At 35.2% G+C, this 20,554-nt stretch overlaps 1 long non-coding RNA gene across 1 annotated transcript; it reads left to right on the plus strand.

The window, feature by feature from the left end:
• The first annotated feature begins 5,109 nt into the window (after window positions 1–5,109).
• Window positions 5,110–7,476, plus strand: LOC136360883 (uncharacterized). Its single transcript, XR_010743527.1, has 2 exons — window positions 5,110–5,259; window positions 7,244–7,476. It is a non-coding gene; the product is annotated as an uncharacterized lncRNA (long non-coding RNA).
• Window positions 7,477–20,554: the final 13,078 nt, after the last annotated feature.

Raw genomic sequence — 20,554 nt, forward strand, 5'->3', positions numbered from 1 at the left:
TCTGAGCCTCTGTCATGTCTCATCTTGACTGTCCAAGTAGCTCTTTAGGTGCCAGCAGGAGCTGTTAGATTTACTGATGTTAAGAAATGCCATCAGGTTTAACTAAAATCATCAGATGGATGTAAACTTAAGGTTGCTGGATGTCTTTCAGTCAGTTCTCAAGTTCTATTCCCTCACTGTCTCTCTCAAAGAAATGTTAGTAAAAACAAGTATTTTGATTAACAAGTTGTATTTATACTGTTAGGATAGGTCAGCCATTTTAAAATTAGGCTTTCACAAGAAAAATGGTTCAGTTAATTGAAGTGACATAGCTTGTGAATATATCTAAATAGCATTTGCTCATAGAAAAACTGTCAAAAAGAGAATAATTTTCTGCTTGCCGGTTGAACAGAATAATCAACAGGTATTTTCCCCTTCCAGTTCAACCTATCTTTTCCTGCCATCATCATGTGCAAAACACCATAAATGTGCCTTTTCAGAATCCCCTAATTTCACTAAACATGGAAGTAGGAATTTCTAAGAGTGGGACAGGCAGCACACTAAAATAATTTGTAGCTCTAGTCATACAGTGCAATTACTGAAAAAATGGAATGTATGTCTTATATCGTCTTTGCATCCATACACAAGATTTTTCCAACTTGCACATACAGCTGTAGAATAAGCATTTTAATAATTACATGTATTTCTGCATGTGATTTGAATACAGACGCATGCATTTGACAGATTATTTTTGATTTTTGCGGGTGAGTATATTGCATAGATAGACTCATAAATATGGATTAATTGGATATGCATGCATATAGTTGCTACACTTGGATATCTTAAGGGTTGTGCGGTTGCAGAGGGACAACATGCAATTGTAGACTAACCTTTGAATATACGATCTTTTTGTCTGTTTTCTGCATGAAACCCTCTGAGATTGAATTGCAAGTATTATTTATTTTCAAAATACTCTTTTCGTTACAAGCAGTTCAAAACATCATCAGTCACTTCTCTCTCTTTTTTTTTGTCATTTCTTATCAGCTGGCAGAAAGTAGTCTTTGCAAAGATTAGGAAAATTTTCCTACTACAGGCACATACAAAGTGTTGGGGATTGGAGTGGAAAGGGTTAAGTGGGACAGAAATCCTTTCAAGTTTCAATGCAGTTTGTTCCTTGATTAGGCAATAGTGAAAGCCAAGCTAGAGTAAAAGGTACAGGAAGACTGTTGTGAGGGGAGGACCTGGGGTAGGCAACCTCACGTTCAATGGCATTTCAGAGCAAAGCACTGGCCTGTGAGAAACGGCAATACTCTGGAAGAAAAGTAAGCACTCAAAAAGCAGCAACTGCTGAAACATTTTGGCACTGACCGTGTAGGTTGTCCAGCTCAACATCTTTCCTTTGCTCAGCTGTTAGGTAATCGAAGGCCAGGGGGCACTGAGGGGAGCTTTTAAAGCAACTACCACTTGGTTGTCAGAGAAGGCTTTTGCATGACCTAGCTGTGCCTTGGAGCTCACATGCCTTCTTCAGGAGTGTGGATCTTTGGGCTAAAAATGCAAGCACTTGTGCCTTCCTGAAGTGTCTTATGGAATGACTCAATGAAGATCAAAAGAATTCTGGGAAGTTTTCAGCCAGTCCCAATCTTGCAAACTTTGCATTGAACAAAAACAAGAAGGGCCCCGGTTTGGGTGAGTATACATGGCTGGGCTTTTCCTTGGAAGTTATGTAATTCATTTCTGCCTGGCAAAATGTCTGGAATTGCAGCAGAACCTGCTGCTCCAGGAAAGTCCTGCTTCAGCTGTTGCCGTGTAACCAAAACTATGCTTTGACTTTGAGCCTAGGAATTCAGCTTTGCTTAGAAACCTTGAGAATGGAAAGGCTGTAAGATGCCTTCCACCCATCCTTCACCTCACTTTCTTTCCATACAAAAATACAACACTATGCAGTGTTTCAACTACAGCAAGAGGAATCTGTCCCCCAAACCTGCAACAGAGCTTATAAAACCACAAGACATTCCTTCTTGAAGTCAAAATAACATAGCTTAGTATGTTACAAATGCTTCAATGCCACTTTTTATTTTAAATAATCTTAGATAGATACGACATTTTTATAGCTCTGAGTGAGTGGTAGTGCAGTTAATATTCTTAGAAAGAATTCAAAACTGCTTTTCTGCAGTCTAGTGCCTGTCTACAAACTGGTGGTTCTGCATGTGGGTTATATGTCCCTTGTAACCAGCCAGAGGAAATCACATACACATATCAACTAACAAAAAGCAACAATGACAAAACCAATCCAAAACAGGAAAAGAAAAAAATAAACCAAAGAAACAAATCAGAGAACTCTGCATAATTATCCTGGTTTGGGAACAGCATAATAAATTGTATCATTTTCCTGGGCAAGGAAATCATCCCAGAAAAACACGTTTAACCTTCTTTGAAACAGTCATAATTTAAAAGAATACTGGAAAGAGAATTGGACTTTATGGATACCATCTACTGTCAATTAAGGAATTATGTTTAGAATAAAATGTTAATATCATGTTATTACTACAACATAATGCAAACAACTGTTAGCTGCTACATCTTTGCCAGTATAAGAAAGACACTGTCAAAAAAAAGGGAGTAAAAAATCCTTGTTCAGCTTATGTCTTCACCAGTGCTTGCAGAACTGTGTCTTTTGCTAAATATCCATACAGAGGCACTAACATTACAGCAAATTTTGGGGTTACCTGCTGGCATGGGTGAGCTCAGTCTTTTGTGCTTATGGACAGAAAGAAAGAAATTAAAAGCTTGGCTTGGTGGGGCATTGCATGCAAGATTACACCTTGGTATTGTGAAAGAATACATATATACTTGCCAGAATTTTAGTTATAGATCACTGTTGAAAGCAATTTGGTGTATTTGATACAATTTTGGAAGGTCATACAAGATTTATATGAGGCTATGAATTCTGTAACTGTAGTGAATGTGAAGCCTTGAAGGACTTCACGTAGCACTCTATGCATTGGAATAAAGCATGTTGTTCAGATATCTTATGCCTGTTTAGCAAATATGTTTGTTCCTTACATGTAATTATCAGGGTATTGTCTTTTTAAATAGGCATGGCAAGGTATTTTTAATTACATGAGTATTCATCTACTCACAATGAGAGTAGGTGGAGGAGGAAAATACAACAATTACAGGATGTCTTACCAAAAGTAGCAGTCATAAATCTTGATTTTTAAAATACCATGTAGAACATGCACTCACCTTGATTTCATTTGCAGTTGTTAACCCAGCCCTACACTTTAGTTGTGCATCAGCATCACTCGAGCACAATCTGTAGCGCCGACTCCCCTGTACCAAGAGATGGAAGGAGATCGTGACAAGGGGAGCTGACAGAATGGAGGATTAGTTGTTACCACTCCTCAGCCTCAAGCTGAATAATCAAGGTTTGCTTGTTTGTTTGGGTGCACTGCTCTTTTCATCTACAGGAATATCAGACATTAGGGATGATTATCTCAGTTTCCAAGTCCAGTAATTTCTCTGTTGATGAAAGAAGCTTAAAGGGAGCTTCTGAAAACCCTTTCTACCCCTTGAACATATCTTAAATGGGTCTGGAATGCTGGGTTTTCTTCAACTCTGTGCATATACATTTATCAATTTCCCAGTATAAATAGCTGCAAACAAAAAGAATGGAAAGGAATGTGACAGCTGAAAAACTCAAGAATTTGAAATACTAAGCAAAAAAAAAAAAACATAAAAGGAGCTGAATTCTGTACTACTTCTTTAGATGTATTTATATGAGAGAGTTTTCATGAAGTTACAGTATGATCTGTAACACTATTGTTTGTATAATTCACACTGTATTTCTGCTCCTTGCTTAGGTGAATATAGTCAAAGTTTCAGTACAAATATTTAGGTTTAAATTTACCATTCCAAGGATAATCCTTCAGACGGTTTAACAGATGTTGCAAAGGAGCTAATTTGCATGTTCAGGAAAAGCAAAAATAAATATAATTGAGTTTAGGGAGTTTTTTCCATCTGATCAATATACATGAAAAATTATACATTTTACCAAAAAATAGATGTATTGCATAAAGGTAAAAACACCATTGAAATTATGAAGATGCATAAAAATTTTTCAAAGGTTTTCCTGTTATCTCTAGTGGCTTACCTTGTACTAAAAAGGATCCTTCTTTCCACTCACTTCTTTTATATTTTGATTATTTTACTGAATATAAGCCCTTTTCTCGTAAATAACAGCTTTTTAAAGAATTCTGAGTATAAAACTCACTGATGATCCTTCAGCTTACAAACACAAGATACAGTGTAACTGCAGAGAAAGAGAAAAGCACATAAAACAGAAAGCAACTGAAATGCAAGAAAGCAAATAGGGGCATTTAGTTTAAAAATAAAATAACAAACACTCTTATCTTAGGCTGTTTAGTGTCTGGGTGTCTTAAGAGCCTTCTGGCTTATGAGGAAATAAAGCAAACTTAACTCATCAATTGCTGAAAATCTCAACTTCAGAGTCTAAAAGCTGTGTCATCTGGCTGTTTTTAGTACTTAAGATGGTTCCTTCCTCAGCTCTAGATGACCCCACATAAAGGGATTTGGAGTGAAATTGAATTTCAGTAGCACAGTCTCTATTGTTTTTAATGTCTTTAGGTTCTCCTTTCTTTGATCTTGTCTTTTTTTCTTTTTTTTTTTTTTTTTTCTTTTTTGGGGGGGGGGTGTGGGGTGGTTTTTTTTGTTTCTGTGGCATTGATACTTTATGAAAAGAGGTCGTAAGTGAAAGATTAAAGTGTTCTACTCTTTGCTTTTGATTAGATGCATATGAATATATGTATTTATATATGTATATAGGTGGCAAATGTATTTGCTAAAAAAGTGGAACACAATTATTTCAACATTCACTATGAAAAGTGCTCATTTTGCTTTACTATTCAAAACTTTAATTATTTTCCTTGGATCTGCAATGTAGAAAAATACCTACAGGGACTTATGACCAAGTAACTGCTTCAGGGTATTTCCCATTATGAGGCAGCTACATAAATCACACGAATTATCAGCTAAAAGTAGAGACTTACATAAATAAATCAGTATAGTTGTATAATACATAGAGCATAACACCGTGTGGCTGATTTTTGCTGTTCTGTATTGTGATTTGATTTCTTTTGCTCGTGATCTGGCAGGGTTTTAAGAAGGTGGAAGTTTCTGCTTCCAGGGGCAGCAACTGTTCGAACTGTTGCTCATTATCATTTCAGAGGTGAAGTTGCTGTGTTTGTACTTGACCTCTTCGTAAGTATCTCATTAAAATGTGAAACAGAGGGTTCATTCAACAGGCTAAACTAGAACATAATTTGCAGAAGATAGTGATTAAATCAATCTACAGATGAGGATAAAGTTAGCCAGAATTGTTCTATATTTCTGCATTCAGCTATTTACAGAATGTTTTCCTATAGTCCTGGTAGCAACTTCTGTATACCTTAGGCCAGTAACTCTAAATCTTAAGCAGTATTCCAACCCATGTTCTCCATGTGACAGGATAAATTGCAGTGCTCTAAATAACACCACTGTAAGATGTGGCCTCTGACCTGAGAAGCTTATCATCATGGAAGAATGTGATGATCTAATCTAGGAAATAAATAAAAAATGGCATTTTCAATATATGTTTGGGACTAGCAAAAAAGCATCTTGAGTCTTACAAAGCTGCTTAATTCTACTGAAATATGACAGTCTTTGTGATATTTTTTGTTAACCTTCCTCCAAGCCTCTGATTTTCTTCTGAAGAATTTCTTGTTTTTCTGTAACTGCATAATTAAAGAAAAAATACGAATTTGCTTTTAAATGTTACAGTCAAATTTCATATCAAATTTTATTAGTTTTCAAGATGATTATGTATAGATCCTGAAGCTCATGTACATACAATAGCACCAAATAGTGAAACTGCTGTGAAAACCATGTTTAGAATATTGCAGGTACAACATGACTGGAAAGGCTTAAGAGGAATGATAAAAAATGAATAAGATTTTTGCACACAAAGGTACCACTAGTGAGTCAAGACATGTATACTCCACAGATTACTGGATGCTTGAGTATACAGTGTATTAATATCACTTCGAACTTGCTTTACACTTTTTCTAAGCATTTGCTTTCAGATACTGAAAGTGGGTTACATAGACTGTGGTTGCATTTGGTGTGGCCATCTGAGAAGGAATTCTGCAGTGCATCCAAGGGGGCCAGGGGCTGTAGCATGTGATGTGTGAAGAGAGGCTGAAGCAGCTGATTCATTTTTGCCAGAAGAGACAGGACTTGTAGGGGCTTCTTACTGCTGTCTTCAACTCTGGGATGGTATTTGCACAGAAGCAAATAATTTGAAAGATAATAATCAGAAGCTGCAGCAAGGGAAGTTCTAATTACATGCAAGAAAATAATTGTTCTCAGCATTCCCATTTGCAGATGATCCTGCAATACAGAGGCTCATCACCCCCTTGCTATATTGCCTGTTTCAAACCCCTCAGCAGTCATCCCCCTGTGAGGACAGGACTGTGCTGGCCAACCAGTTCAGCAGAGCCAGAGTGAGACGTTTTGCTTGACAGATACCACTGGGGCTAACTCCTGGCATATGTGTTAGGATTCAAAAACGTACAAAGAAATAGAACAGCAACTGAATTAAGGCAGAGGTGTTGCAAAGTCATGCATTACTTACGCAAGGATTTTCCAGGGAAGAATCATGCAACTTACAGTACAAGTGAACAGGAAGTGACACTTTATTTCTCTTAACACCATGCTGTATGACTTCAATGGATGAAAATTTTGTTGGTAAAAATAATAACTTTACAGAACACAATTAATTTTTTTTGTTCACTGTGAGATGTTAGGGTTGGAGAGGTATAAAAGGTGACAAGAACCAAATAGCTACATTCACAAAAGTGAAGATCTGTAAAATGCCATGCAACTTCAGATTTAGGAAGGCACTTGTGTGCAAACTCCCAAAACCTCATAGGACATACCAAGAGAAGAATCCACCATGCATGGTTCCAGAACTTGTTCCTAAACTCTTCCCCTAACCATTTGGCAGTAGAAGCAGTCAGGAATACCATAAAGCTAAATGGACTTTAGATCTGACCTATGCCATAAAAAATATTGCTCTTCAAAATCATTAGAGAAAAAAACAGAAATGTTTCACTTGGAGTAACATAGAATGAGCAATTATCTATTGTAACCCAGCTTTGACTATATAAATATAAATTAAGACCTTGTCTGCAATGTTTTTGGCCAGAGAAATGTTTGGGAACTTCAACTTTGCAGATTCAGGCAGGGGAAAAACACTGAGGATATGGTAAGACCTGGATATTTGTATGCATACTGACCAGCTAATTTTTAGTTAGGTTATGAACCTGCAGGAAGTAGCATTATTTAAAATGGTTTTTGATAAAAGAATATTTACGAGGTTATGGCTGTAAGAAAACCCAGCATATCAAAACCAGGCTCACATGAAAAAAACAGGAAAAAGATTTATTTAAAATGAAATGGAATTAAATATCTGTAATCCATGTCTGGAACTGGAAAAGGCAGATTTTATGCACAGATATACTAAGACAATTCAGTGGACCACAGAAAAAGGTGGAAGTAAAATGCCGTAAAGTTCTTAATCTATGGAAATTGAGATGCTATTTTTTGGTTGATTTAACAGATGAATAATAGACTAGATACAATCTTTCTGAAATTCAGGTCAGGAGAAACTAACAGTTAAACTACAAATGACAAGTATTTATGGAATTACTGGAGGATGGATAAAAGCTTTCCAACAGGGAAAGAGCAGCAGACAGTTCTGCAATATCTGGTAGCATAGTAGTTACTAGCAATGTTCCTAAAATAGCTTGGCACTGAACTTATTTAATAATGTCAGTCATTGCTGTGGTAGAACTACAGTAAAAATACTTGTAGGTATTTTTACTTGATTGTATTTGTTGATGATACAAATATATAAGCATTGTCAATATAGGGTGTGGTATTGTATAAAAAGTGCTTATTTCAAATGGATTGATAGAAATCAGATTAAATTCAATAATAAATAATATAAAGTGATGCACCCTTCCCCTAAAGGGTAGGTCATCACAACCCAGCTACTGGTAACCCATTTCTGTTCAAAGCTAGAATTTAGCAAAGAAATAAGGTGGAAATGTACTCTGCTGCTCTACATAACAGCAGGATTACAAATTAGTGAATTCATTTAGCTAGAAAATTATATGGCTGTGTTGAAAAGGCAGCTCCAATAGAAATAAAGACACTGGTGATGCCTTATCTGGAATACTTTCTTAGTTTTGATTGCCTATGTCCAAGATCAATAAATTAAAATAATTACACAAAATCTCTGCTGGATAGATGAGTAAAGCAGGAGGAATGTTTTCTGCAAAGAGCCAGAACTTGTTATCTGAGGCTAAAGAAGTTAAAAGGGCATGCCTTTGTTAAGATATTCAGTAGAAGGGTTAAAACTGGAAGAAATATTGTCATTTAGGCTAAAAGCCAATGTTTGTACAAGAACAAAAAGGGAGAAAACAATTATAAATACACTGAAGCTGGAAATGAGGCAAAAGGCCCAGTCTACTGGAACAATGTATTTTGGGACTATCTTTGAAGGAGAATGGTGGGGGAGGAAAAAAAGTTATTTTAAGCTAAGCCTATGAACAGTTTTGAAAGTGAATCCATTAAATGCTACCTGTAATAGTAAAAAAGAAAATTTTGTGATCCAGGAAGTTTGTTCTAATTTTGTTCTTTCCTAAAGTACTCTAAGCTAAGAAATTATAGGAATTGCTGTCCTATCCTCTGTTTATTTTAGAGCATATGTTTAAATTGGAGGTACTCTTGTGGAAGCAACAATGCCTATTGCAAATAGGCATTGATGTATTTGACATGTGGAATCATTCTGCGCAGAACAATACAGAAATAGATCACATTAAAATGTCTTGTTTTCAGTGGTTATAATTTTACTGAAATCTTAACATAGCAGGGAAAAGTTGTCTAAACTTGCATGTTTATTGTTTTCTGGAATTATTTTGCCTTCTTACTCCTTTGTACTGAGTTGCTTTCACTACAGGTTAAATAAATGACCTTTTAAAGAGCCAACTCGATGTTAAGACATATCCCTTGATGTACAAGGATTGTGTTGTGTGTGCCAAGTTACTGGTGCAATTCATGGGGTAGTACATAAAGTTAACTGTAAATTTGCAGTAGAATTCAGCTTTTACTGAAGGTGCAAATAATTTTTATATGTACTGGAGATGGTAGTGAAAGCCTTATAAAACACTGGAGTGAATCAGAATTATGAAGGTAGAGAAGAATATGTAGTTCTCTGCCTTCCTGTTTTTGCTTCCACAGCCTCTACTTAGTAGACCAGTTTGCTACAAACATTTATATAATGGAAGGTATTTATTCTAAGTAATAATAATAATAATAATAATAATATTGTGATGGTGAAAAACAGGTTGTAAATTTTAAAAATTTAAAAAATACTGGGTTATATTCTTGTTTTTTAATATAATATACAGTTCTGATTTTATATGTATATGGACAGTAAGTTGTAGGCACAGAATTGTTTCCCACGAACATTTTAACTAGTTAAGGTAAAAAAGAATTACAATGCAATAGTAGAACTTACTGTATTCTGTTATTAAAGAAATATGGGAAAAATAGTTGCTGAACTAATCCCAAAGAACATAGAGAATGTATCTTTAAATCTAAAATGCTGTGTCTATTTTAAAATAATCTTCCTGAGCAGCACAGGTTTAATCCACAACCTAGGAACGTGTCCTAGTATTCATCCCTTGATATATTTGTGTATGAAAACTTCTTTTCCAGACTTTACTTCCCTCCGGGCACAGGCCCCTCTGTGTCTCTACCTGCTGTGCTAAAGCCAAATCCTTGTGTGTTTGTATTCTAAAAAAAAGGATACGGGCACTTTGTCATCTATCCCTATTCAACAAACTCTTAAAAGTAAATATAGCTTCATTTCAGATTTATATTACACGAAACCAGTTAACTGGAAAGTTAATTTATTAACAATCCAAAGAGATTTGTTTTGTGTTTACTGTATTATAGCTTTTCCCACTTTGTTCCTCCCTTGACGATCATATTTCGCTCTTACCTGCAATCTTTCCAGAAAGTTTTGGTTACATTCAAAACATTTATTTCCTAGAAGATAAATGGTTTAATCTGTTTCTGAACAATTCTGTACATTCATGTGGTAGACCTGTGAGGTGCTTAAATGTCTGGCATGAAGGATACAGGACTGAAATGCCGGTTCTCAGTAACCCTGCTCTTGCGCCCTGCAGAGGTTTCCTTGTGCATGCACCTCAACACCACCCTCAGCTCCTGCTTCTCGAGGTCTTATGGGGTGAGGTTTTTGTCACTACATGCTTGTGCGTTTGCAGGACATCAGAGGCACTCGAGTGCTCTGTTCTCAGCCTTCAGGAGGTGGAAACACATGAGCTCATTTTCCTATGGTCACTTACTCCCTTAGCTGTTCTTAAAATGCATTGGGAAGATTCAGCTTTGGCCAAAATGTAAGTCAAGAAAAATACATTTAATTTTTTTATGGTTTTGTGACTGTTGGGTTGTTTGTTTCTTTCTTTGGTTGGGTTTTGGAATTTTTTTGGTGGTGGTGGGGGACGGGGGCAGGTGTTTTTTTGTTTCTCGCAACTGTTAGTACAGGTTTGCTTTTGTCTTGGGTTGCGATATGTAACCAAAAATTTGTATTCAATTTGCCACCTATTGAAACCGGTTGGGGAGATGTTTTTCTTTCTCTCTTGTATAACCCACTCCTCATAACTCCAGGGAGGAAGGGGCCAGTGCCTTCTGTTAGTAGGCCAGCTGCTAAAACCAGGTGAAGCAATGTCTCTTATCTCTTCCACGGCCCAGCCTCCCTCTGGGGGATATCTTCTGTTAGTGGGCCATTAAAGCTCACTCCATGACTGATACAATTACATCATCCCATTGTGAGATGCTCCACCCAGTGGGAGGAGCCCAGCTCCCTGGATAAAAGCTGAGATTCAGAGCAGCAGAGCAGCCTGTTTTCCACTGGATTCCCAGAGGAAGACTGGACACTTCTCGCCACAACTGGACCCTTCTACAGGACCATCTCTATTCCAACAGAATCACATCTGTCACTCCAGGAGGATTTGTTTGGACTGCTCCCAATACCCTGATCAACGGGATGTCAGATCGTATTCTGACCTTGTCAGGATTTCTAGGATTTTTGTCTTCTTGGGTTTTTTTTTCTTTTGTATTACTATATTTGTGTTTTTAATATTCCTAGTGAAGAACTGTTTTTCCTATTCTCATATCTTTGCCTGAAATCCCCTAATTGCAAAATTATAATAACTGGGAGAGAGGGGGTTTGCATCCTCCATTCTAAGGGAAGCTCCCGCTTTCCCTGGCAGACACCTATCTTTCCAAACCAAGACGGATTTTTATGCAGAAGTTTGGGGTATAAAGGTAGCCTCTTGGCTTCAGTCTGCAGAGGGGCTATATTCTAAGGTAAGCATCTCATACTCTCTGTCTGAGACTATTCCATTGAGAGCAATAAGGATTTAGTTTAGTTCTTCATTAGGACACAAGCTGTCAGGAGTCAGGAATTCCCCTGACACTGGACCTATTCACATTACGTCTGAGAACTTGCATCATCTTTCATACTGCTGTATCTCATCTTTATTGAAAATGACAGTTTGGTGTGGGGGAGGTTTATGTAATTCTCTCCTGTGTTCACAGAGAAGATCTTGGTTTTGTGGATTTATTTTTTTTCTGGCTGGAATGATGTATTTTGTAAAAGGAAAAAAAGTAATTTTTAAACAATCTAACAGAAAGCTAAGGATTTTGCTTTTTAAATATCTGAGTTCTGACTACAACAACTAAGTGCTTAATTATTTGGCTTTGAACTCAGACCCCAAGATATATCTCATACATGAAAATAATCTTGATTACATTTTTCCTGAATGTGGGATAAATGAGGCTAGTTGTTGAAAAAATGTTTCCTCCTCCTCCTGTCACTTCTATTCCAGAGTAGGTTTTTTTGTTTCTTTGTTCTGTACTATGAATCTGGTGAAGAGAAAATGTTTTGCTTTAATTTTCTTTTTGGGAAAAATGTCTGTTTAAATAAATGCTTGTAAATTATTTCATAACGTAGAAGAGATAATTGATCTAGGAAAAAATTGATCCAATTTGTGAAGATTTGTGTTTTTCTGTAATTATAGAAAAACATATGAGGTAGAGAGGGAGATAGATTGGATATGGGCAGGCATAATCACTGAACATATTAAGATTAGCATCAATGTGAAATATTAAAGGTAATACAAGGATAATGATAATACGGCAAATAAGTATCAGGAAAATGCAACTGTCATTAATCTGTAGAGTAATTTTTACTTCCAAAATATCATTGAAATGTAATTCGAAAGGAATATGTTGAAAAAACCCATCAGGGTAAGGAAGAGGGGAAGTTATAGACATCTATATGTATATATTAAACATATATATGCAATATTTGTATGCCTCTATATATACTATTACATATTGGTATGTAATACTGTCTACTACAGATAATGTATTACATAATGTATATGTACTTAAAAGTTTTCTGGCTGTTTTACCAAATTGTTATCATACATTTCAATGAGTTTTTTAGGACAGTGTTTGCCTGTATGTTGTTTTTCGTAGCTCTACTAGTTAATTTTTTTTCTTCCTTTTCTGTTTTGCTTCCTTTTAAGGCAAAAAGCACATTTCATCAGATTGTGGGTGGGGCAGGGGGGTGTGTGTGAAATTTTCAGAAAGATTTGTATTGGCCACACAGATAAGCTATTGTATGACAGAAGCAGGAAATCTAGTATGACTGAAGAATTATTTTGCAGTGTACTCACTGCATCCTAATTGATTGTACCAATGTCTTCATTCAACAGTAAATGAAAGCAATGTAACACTAGGCTGAAAGTGGTAGTTTCCAATCAACTGCTGCATTACAGATTCATAGCCTGCCTTTTTCTCACAATAAGGGAATGAGAGCCAATAACAGTATTGGTTACAGTATTGTCAGTCTGTCATATCGCTCAAATGAGTAAGTAAATAAACTACAAAAAATGTTGTCCTAATATTTCAGTAGATGTGTTGTGCAAGATATGATTAAGTGGATTTTTGTAAAATGAATGTGGAGTTTTCACTGTATTCCCTGTTCAAATAGTACTTCCAAAAAGATGTCTTAAGTCATGATCACAGCTATTCTCACAGATTTTTTTTTTTTTTTTACTATATAAACACATTGAAAACATTCAAAATGGAAATTGTGCTTCTACTTAGACTTTGGTTGCTCTTTTATTCCTCTTGAGTAATTACATTTGGAAATACTGCTATCCAAATAGAATAACTCCTTTAATAATATAAATTTTACATGCATTTTCAGGTAACCTGTGTAGTGTATCACACAGAGAGATAAGTGAAATCAGACGAGAAAGAAAAGGTGGTCCTGCGGTTAAATCTCCTCTTTCATAACCCTTGCATGCATATAAACTGTTCTGCTCTTAAATCATAGTGTTTGGATTTTTTAATCTCTAATGAATTAAACACATGAAAAAACCCCATATAAACTCTCAAAGAATTCATGTGGGTTTATTATACTTTGACTATGCAATTAATTAGTTCAACTTTGATGTAAAATCCTAAAAGATTAAATTTATCGTGAGATTTAAAAAACATAAATAATTTGGTGGAGGGAATATAATTTTGATAAAGCTAATCACAAATTCTGTAGACCTGTAGCTCATGATGTGGGATATCTGATGACAATGATATTTTAAAAGGAGAATATTTGTAAAGGCTTTTATAATAATATATGTACCTTTCTGTGTATTAGAAGGTACATATGTCTTGGTTTAGATAGACAGGTATCTGCCAGAGAAGATAGGAGTCTCCCTTGGAATCGCCTCCCCCCCTTATTATAAATTTGCCATTAAAAGGATGTTAGGCAAAGATTTCTGTGAATAGGTATAGCAGTTCTTTACTAGGGATATAAAACAACACAAATGTTGTAGTACAGAAGAACAAGCAAGCAAACAAACAAAGAAGAAATCCTAGAAAACCCTGACAGAGTCAGAAATACAACCTGACGCCCAGTTGGTCAGGGTGTTAGAAGCTGTCCAAAGTAAGCCCTCCTGGAGTGGCAGATGTGGTTTTGTTGGAGTAGAGGTGGTCCCATAGAAAAAGGGTCCAGTGAGATGGGTCCGGTCTTCCTCCAGGAATCTGGTGGAAAACTGGATGACTGGTGACACTTGTGGCTCCTTCTGTCTAGGTAAAGATGGTTTGGCTCCTCCTCCCTGGGTAGAGAATCTTACAATAGCATGATGTAATGTATCATGTCATTGGTGAACCTTAATGGTCCATTAACAGAAGATATCCCCATGGGAGTAGTAGAACTATGACCAGAGATAAGCAGCACTGACCGATTTGAGCAACACTGGCCCACCCTGTTTTTAACAGCTGGCTTCTCATCAGAGAAGGCAGTTAACCTCTACCCGACTGGGTTTTGGCCCTTCTTTGAGTTAAGTACTCTTAAGTATCTAACCCTTGATCTCCTTGGTAACTTACGGGGAAAAAAGTCTTCAGAATTAAAAAGGGACAAAGCTACCCCCCAACAACATATCAGAAATTAAACCTAACAGACTGAGATTCAGAGGAATAATTTGCAAAGAAACCTGAAGGATGAATCCTGAAAATCTGTTGGTTAATAATTTGTTGCAGTTAGCATGGTAATAATTAATGTTGCTAATAGTAGGTATTTAACAGTATGCAAAATGTTAAACTCCTCAGAGTATCTTAAGAATCCCTTTGTTTATTTGACTTTACTGGAGATTCAGCTTTTATTTTGCATTTGTAGAGGTCAGCATTTCTTATTGTGTACAAGACCATTTTTCTACTAGATCTATAAAATTTCAAGTTATTAGAATAAACTCTATGGGTTTTTTTAATGATCAGAAGAAAACACTGAAAATATGAACTTTTGTTTTCTTTATTTTTGCATTTTTATATGATTAAAATAAAAATTCCTAGCTTTTAAGGTAAAAATATATTAAAAATTAGTATGAAATACTGCTCTATGAAAATTTTGGTGGAATCTTTTCCAGTAGAGTTATCCTTGAAATTCTGACAAATTAACTGAATGAAGTCCAAATTATCTATATATTCTGACCAGAACTTAATTCCATGTAAATATTGTGTATGTAACTTGCATGGAACACTTTTAAAACTTATACAAAAAATGAAGTTGAGACTTTTGCTTCAATGAATTTTCAGAGATATAGTTTTCCAACTCACAATGCAACTAAGGATCAAATAATTCCAAAATCAATCTCGGTGATGTCAATAAGCACTATTCTTTCTTTCTTGGTGGTAGTGGTGTATGTTTCTATCTCAGAGAACAGATACTATGCATGCATTCTAAAGGCAGGTTTTAAAATACTGTTTTGAACCCAAGACACCAACATTCTTACTGGATCACTGCCATCATAAAAGAACTGGCAGATAATCTTAGGAAAGGATCATTTAGGAAAATCAGTAAATAAAAAGAAATCATCTCAGTTGTAACAAATATTCTCATTTAAAAGAGGTGTTTGTATAAAAATCGTTTAATAATTACTCTCATGCTTCAGAAAATTTATTATTAAAATGGGAATTAATTATATTAAGGGTCGTGGTAAAATAATTTATGCTATTCCTAAGAGTCATATTTGAATGATTCAACAGTGTACTGGATAATAAGTATTCTTAAGTAAGGTATTGGTAGAAAAACTAATTTATAGAGCTTTATTGTGTACTGTTCAAATGAACTTTTGAAGATTCAGTTAATTCTGGGCAATGTTGACACAGCAGTGTCTTTGGGATAGGGAAAATCTGCTAGGATGTTTGGTGGATGAGCAGCAGGTTGAGAAAAGCTGCATTGCTGGAAGCAGCGTGGCCTCCAATCTTGTGATGACCTGGTAACTGACCTTGTGAGTAATCTTGTAAATGACCTTGGAAATTAGATCTTCTTAGGAAATTTGCTAATTCCCTTAGCAGTGAGGTAGCCAAGAACATAGGAGGAGAGTCAGAGCCAAAATCTTCCAATTTACTGGAAAGTACTTTCAAAAAGTAAACAAATTCTGTCAAACCAGAATCCTAGTCTTCAAGGGCGCTGTATGTTTGTTAAAAATACCACGTGTGAATATTTTTTGCCTTCAGTGAGAGATAGCCTTTAGTTATAAATCTGAAATCTAAAGGTATTTTGACTGAAGTGTAGTTTGAGGGCACATGTGCTTCTCAGTGCAACACAGGCTCTCACAGCTTCTCGGTGAAGGCACACAGGTTCTCTCTGCTGTGCAGTAAAACATTCATGACTGAGGCATTTTATATGATAGCTTGGTAATTTCCAGCCCACCTTCTTCTTGCTGATGAAAACAGCTACTGTCTTTGTAAGAGGTTCATTGCTTTGGGCTGCACTCTACCTTCTTCTTAAGCCCTTTAGTCTTAAAAAACCCAAAAGCAGTAACTTCAAGTTACACTGAATTGAGCCATTTGCAAGGTTTACCTAGTAATCAGTGTTAAGGATGCTATAAATATATATATAAATACAGTGATTCCTTGTGACCCAAATCTGGAAAAAAACCTAAAAAAATAAAAGAAGAAAAAAAATAAAAATGCAGCAGTTGTGCAGCTACTAAGGATTAAGAAATATTTGGGAAATATTTCCATTTTAGACACTAGGGTTAAATAGATAAGCAAATTCCTGTCTGTGAATGTAGGTAACAAACTGATACATCACTTCTCTTGTTCTGTTTATGATGTTTTGATTTTAGTAGTCACAAGAAATTATGGCCCAGTTTCTTCTGAAATAAACCCATAGTATTCTGCAATGCTATCTAAGTACTGAGTCAAAGATCATGGCATTTACCAGTATTTGATTATCGTTCTCTTCAAATCGATTTTATTATATTTATTTACAAGTATTTAAATGTAAAATTTTGTGTATTGCAAGCCTGGAAATTAGTGGTTGATGTGCAAATATAGGAAGATATTTAGGTATTCTAATTAATTATCACAAAGAAAAAGATAAGCAAATTAAGACTTTTACATTTCTTTGCATTAAAATATATTCATCTTTTGATCCTAAGAAAGTTTTTATTGGTATTACCTCTCAACAGAATTACAAGAACACAAATGAAACAAATATAGCTAGAACATTGACATTAAAGATAATTTATTAAATCTCTCAAAAAACCCAAAACCAACCCAAAAAACCCCAAAACAAACAAACAAAACTTAAAAACCTGCAAAACAAAACAAAAAACCACAAACACCCCCCCAAAACAACAAAACAAAACCCAACCAACCAAAATAAAGAGCAATGAAGTTGAGGATTTTGTATTAAGAGAACTGGTCCTGAATACATTAAAGCTGATTACAGTTTTGAAAACAGAAAAAACATTCAAGGCTATTAGCTGTATACAACCAAGTCGAGAAACCTCTTCCATCTTTGGTGAGACCTTGTAGAAACATGAATAATTAATCTGGTTTTGCTTTCTGATTTCCAGTTTTCTGTACTACACAATTTTTTCTCATGCTTTTTCAGCACTGAGATCAGTCTTTGTTAGCAAGCTATAAGCAGTAGCAAAAGCACAGAAAGAAAGAAAGAAAGAAGCCATGGTACAGTACCAAAAATCAACGTTTAGTTTAATGGAACATCTGGAACATACTAAATTTACTGAGGCTTATTTATTAGTGATACAATGTTCAGTGTAGTGCTGTTACAGAGATACCAATTTTAATTTTTCTATCAATAATTGTTAAAGAAGACTGAAGCTAGCTTTTAATGTTCCAGCCTTTTAATTGCTGACCTTAGGGAAGATCTGCTATAGGTTATGAAGAAATAAACTTAGGTCTTCTCTTTTTTGTAGGAATCCGATTAATTTTTGTTCTAACATACTGAAACAATAATGTCTGTTGGAAGATTTCTGTGAATTGGAAAATCAGAAAATATCATAGAAGAGATAACTTAAGAATTTGGGAAGTTTCTTCTATATTCCAATTTTAATGCATTTATTTAGATTATTTCCTTTTTTAATTATTTTTGTTAGTAAGGTAGCTGTTTCTCAGAGGTGTGTTGTAGCTTACTTGTCTTTGTACTGCATCTCTTAAATCTGTGTAGGTGAGGAGTGAAAACTCCTGACCTGCCCCCAGTAGATCCAACTCCCAAACTATTTTCAGGAAATATTTTTAGTAGACCAGCTGGCACTGTCTTTTTTCCTTTTTTTTTTTTTTTTCCCTGTAGGCTATGTATTAGTACTAATTTGGGGGGCAAAATTACCTGATGCTTATCAGAAAAATGTCTCTTTCTAAAGCACTTTCTGATAAGTGATTGATAAGGCAGACCTGAGAGGAAGCTGTAGCCATACATAGCACATAGTGATGATATTTATAAATGAGAACCTGGCTCATACTGCACTTTTACAGGAAACACTCAAAGCATGACAGGATTTGTTTTGATTCATCTCCCAACAGATGTGAAATCCCTAGTTTTGCAGATGAAGCTCTTTTCTTTTTTGATAAATATTTATCTTTTGAGTCACTTTAGGCCATGTATTTCCACCCTCTTTCTGTAGAAATTCAGAAATTATAGAAGTTCTGTTTCATTCTTCAAAATATTTTGTTATATGAATTTGAAAAATGTCCATTTCTTTGGCCTGCATTCTCATCCTATCTCAGTTTCTGGATAGAGCAACCTTTCTTTTAACTAACTACAATTTAATACTTTTTTTTTGGTGAGAATCCTATGTCTTAGGTGAGCACATACATGATATTGTTTTCAGAACTTGCTTTTCCCAAAATTTCTGAGTGTGATATATTTAATTTAATTCTACTTCTGTCTTAAATGTCCTGGTCTGTTTTAATTTCCAGAAGTACTTCTCAATTATTCTTTTTTTTTTCTTACTTCTCAACTTCTTTTATTTATTTTAACGTATTTGGGTTTTGGGCACTGAACAAACTAAGTATACCAAACATTAGAAGTCATCCATCTGGACTTCTATGTCAGCCCCTGCAAACTGAGGGAATAGACGGAACAGGAAAAGAATTTGGTTTTTTTTTTCTTTTCTTGCTTGTCCTCTGTAAAAGTATTAGTTGAATTGTGGTGATTCAGCTGGTCTGTACACTCACTTACCATAAACTAGACCAATGCTTGCTTCTAGGAAATGCTTCAGTATTTCATCGTAAGCCATCAGTGGAAAGGGCACTGGAAATCACCTTTCACAATCAGCTGTCAATAAGGAGTCCATTATTGTAACACATTATTACCAAATTGTGTTAAGACTGTTAAGATAAGTTAGTTTCTAGGGAATTTTAAAGAAAAGCAGTATTACAAAACTACCCAATTTCTCTGCATTTTTATACTCTAAACGAATTAGGAATTTATCTAATTCTTACAAAGGTCATCAAAGGGTTCTTATTTTAGTGAATGATTAATTAGGCCTGAATTAAAAAAAAAAAAAAAAAAAAAAAAAAAAAAAAAAAAAAAAAAAAAGTAATCTGCTATGTATATCTAATGAAAGCTATTTCCTGTAGGGCCAAATTTCAGAAGGTGCATAAAACCCCTCACTGACTAAGCATATGCTGGGCCAAAGGCTGACATTGCAGCTGCATAATATACAATACTTCAGATTTATAATGTTGTTCACTAAGAAAATGTGAGAACTTCAAGTAGTTCCAGTATGTTGAGGCTAGATTCTTATAGCAGACTGTAGTGGGCTTGCACACAACGACCTTCCAGAGATGAGCAGATTGCCAACAGAGCTGAGACTGCTTTGCATTACATGTTAATTAGCAGTTGATGGTCGTTTCTTATTTTTAGAAAAGGAAAGATAAATTTTGCCTTTCCGTGCTTTGAAATAAAATTGAGTTTTATATTTCTGGTCTTAAACACTGTAGTTTATTAAATACAGTGATGCAAATTCTTATTTTAGAGTCCTGTGTTTTATTTTTCCTTTTATTTTCTATGTATTTTACCTTATTCTTGCCTGCTGCTCCTTGTTGTAAAACACTGATGACTTGGAGATGATGTGTTGGAGAAAGAAGTAATCATTTGAAATATAATGGATTTAATAAGAATTGTGTCTGATGATCTTGTTAAAAAATCCTATGCTGTAAATTAATAATACTTTTTAAAAATGGAATATATGTTTTTCTGAACAGTATTCTGAATTAATTTAAAATGCTTGGACTGCTTATCACATAGGCTTCAGTCTCCTGAACACAGAGAAGATAAATGACTTCTTCAGAAAAGCTGCACTCTGCTATACTCATTTATTGACAAAAAAAAGTCATAGGTAGCTGTGTAGGTGAGAGGAAGCACAAGACTTTAAATTACCTTTTCACATTCAGGTGCTGGCTTAATGATTATTATGAGAACAGAATAAATGGAAATAAGATGGAAGACGTGGGAAAAAATTATTTTCATGATTTTCAGTAATTATTGCCAAAACAAAATAATTTAAAAATCCTTTAAAAACCCATGCCTGCTTTA

Source organism: Sylvia atricapilla, chromosome 5, assembly GCF_009819655.1.
Source record: "Sylvia atricapilla isolate bSylAtr1 chromosome 5, bSylAtr1.pri, whole genome shotgun sequence".
Classification (NCBI taxonomy): domain Eukaryota; kingdom Metazoa; phylum Chordata; class Aves; order Passeriformes; family Sylviidae; genus Sylvia; species Sylvia atricapilla.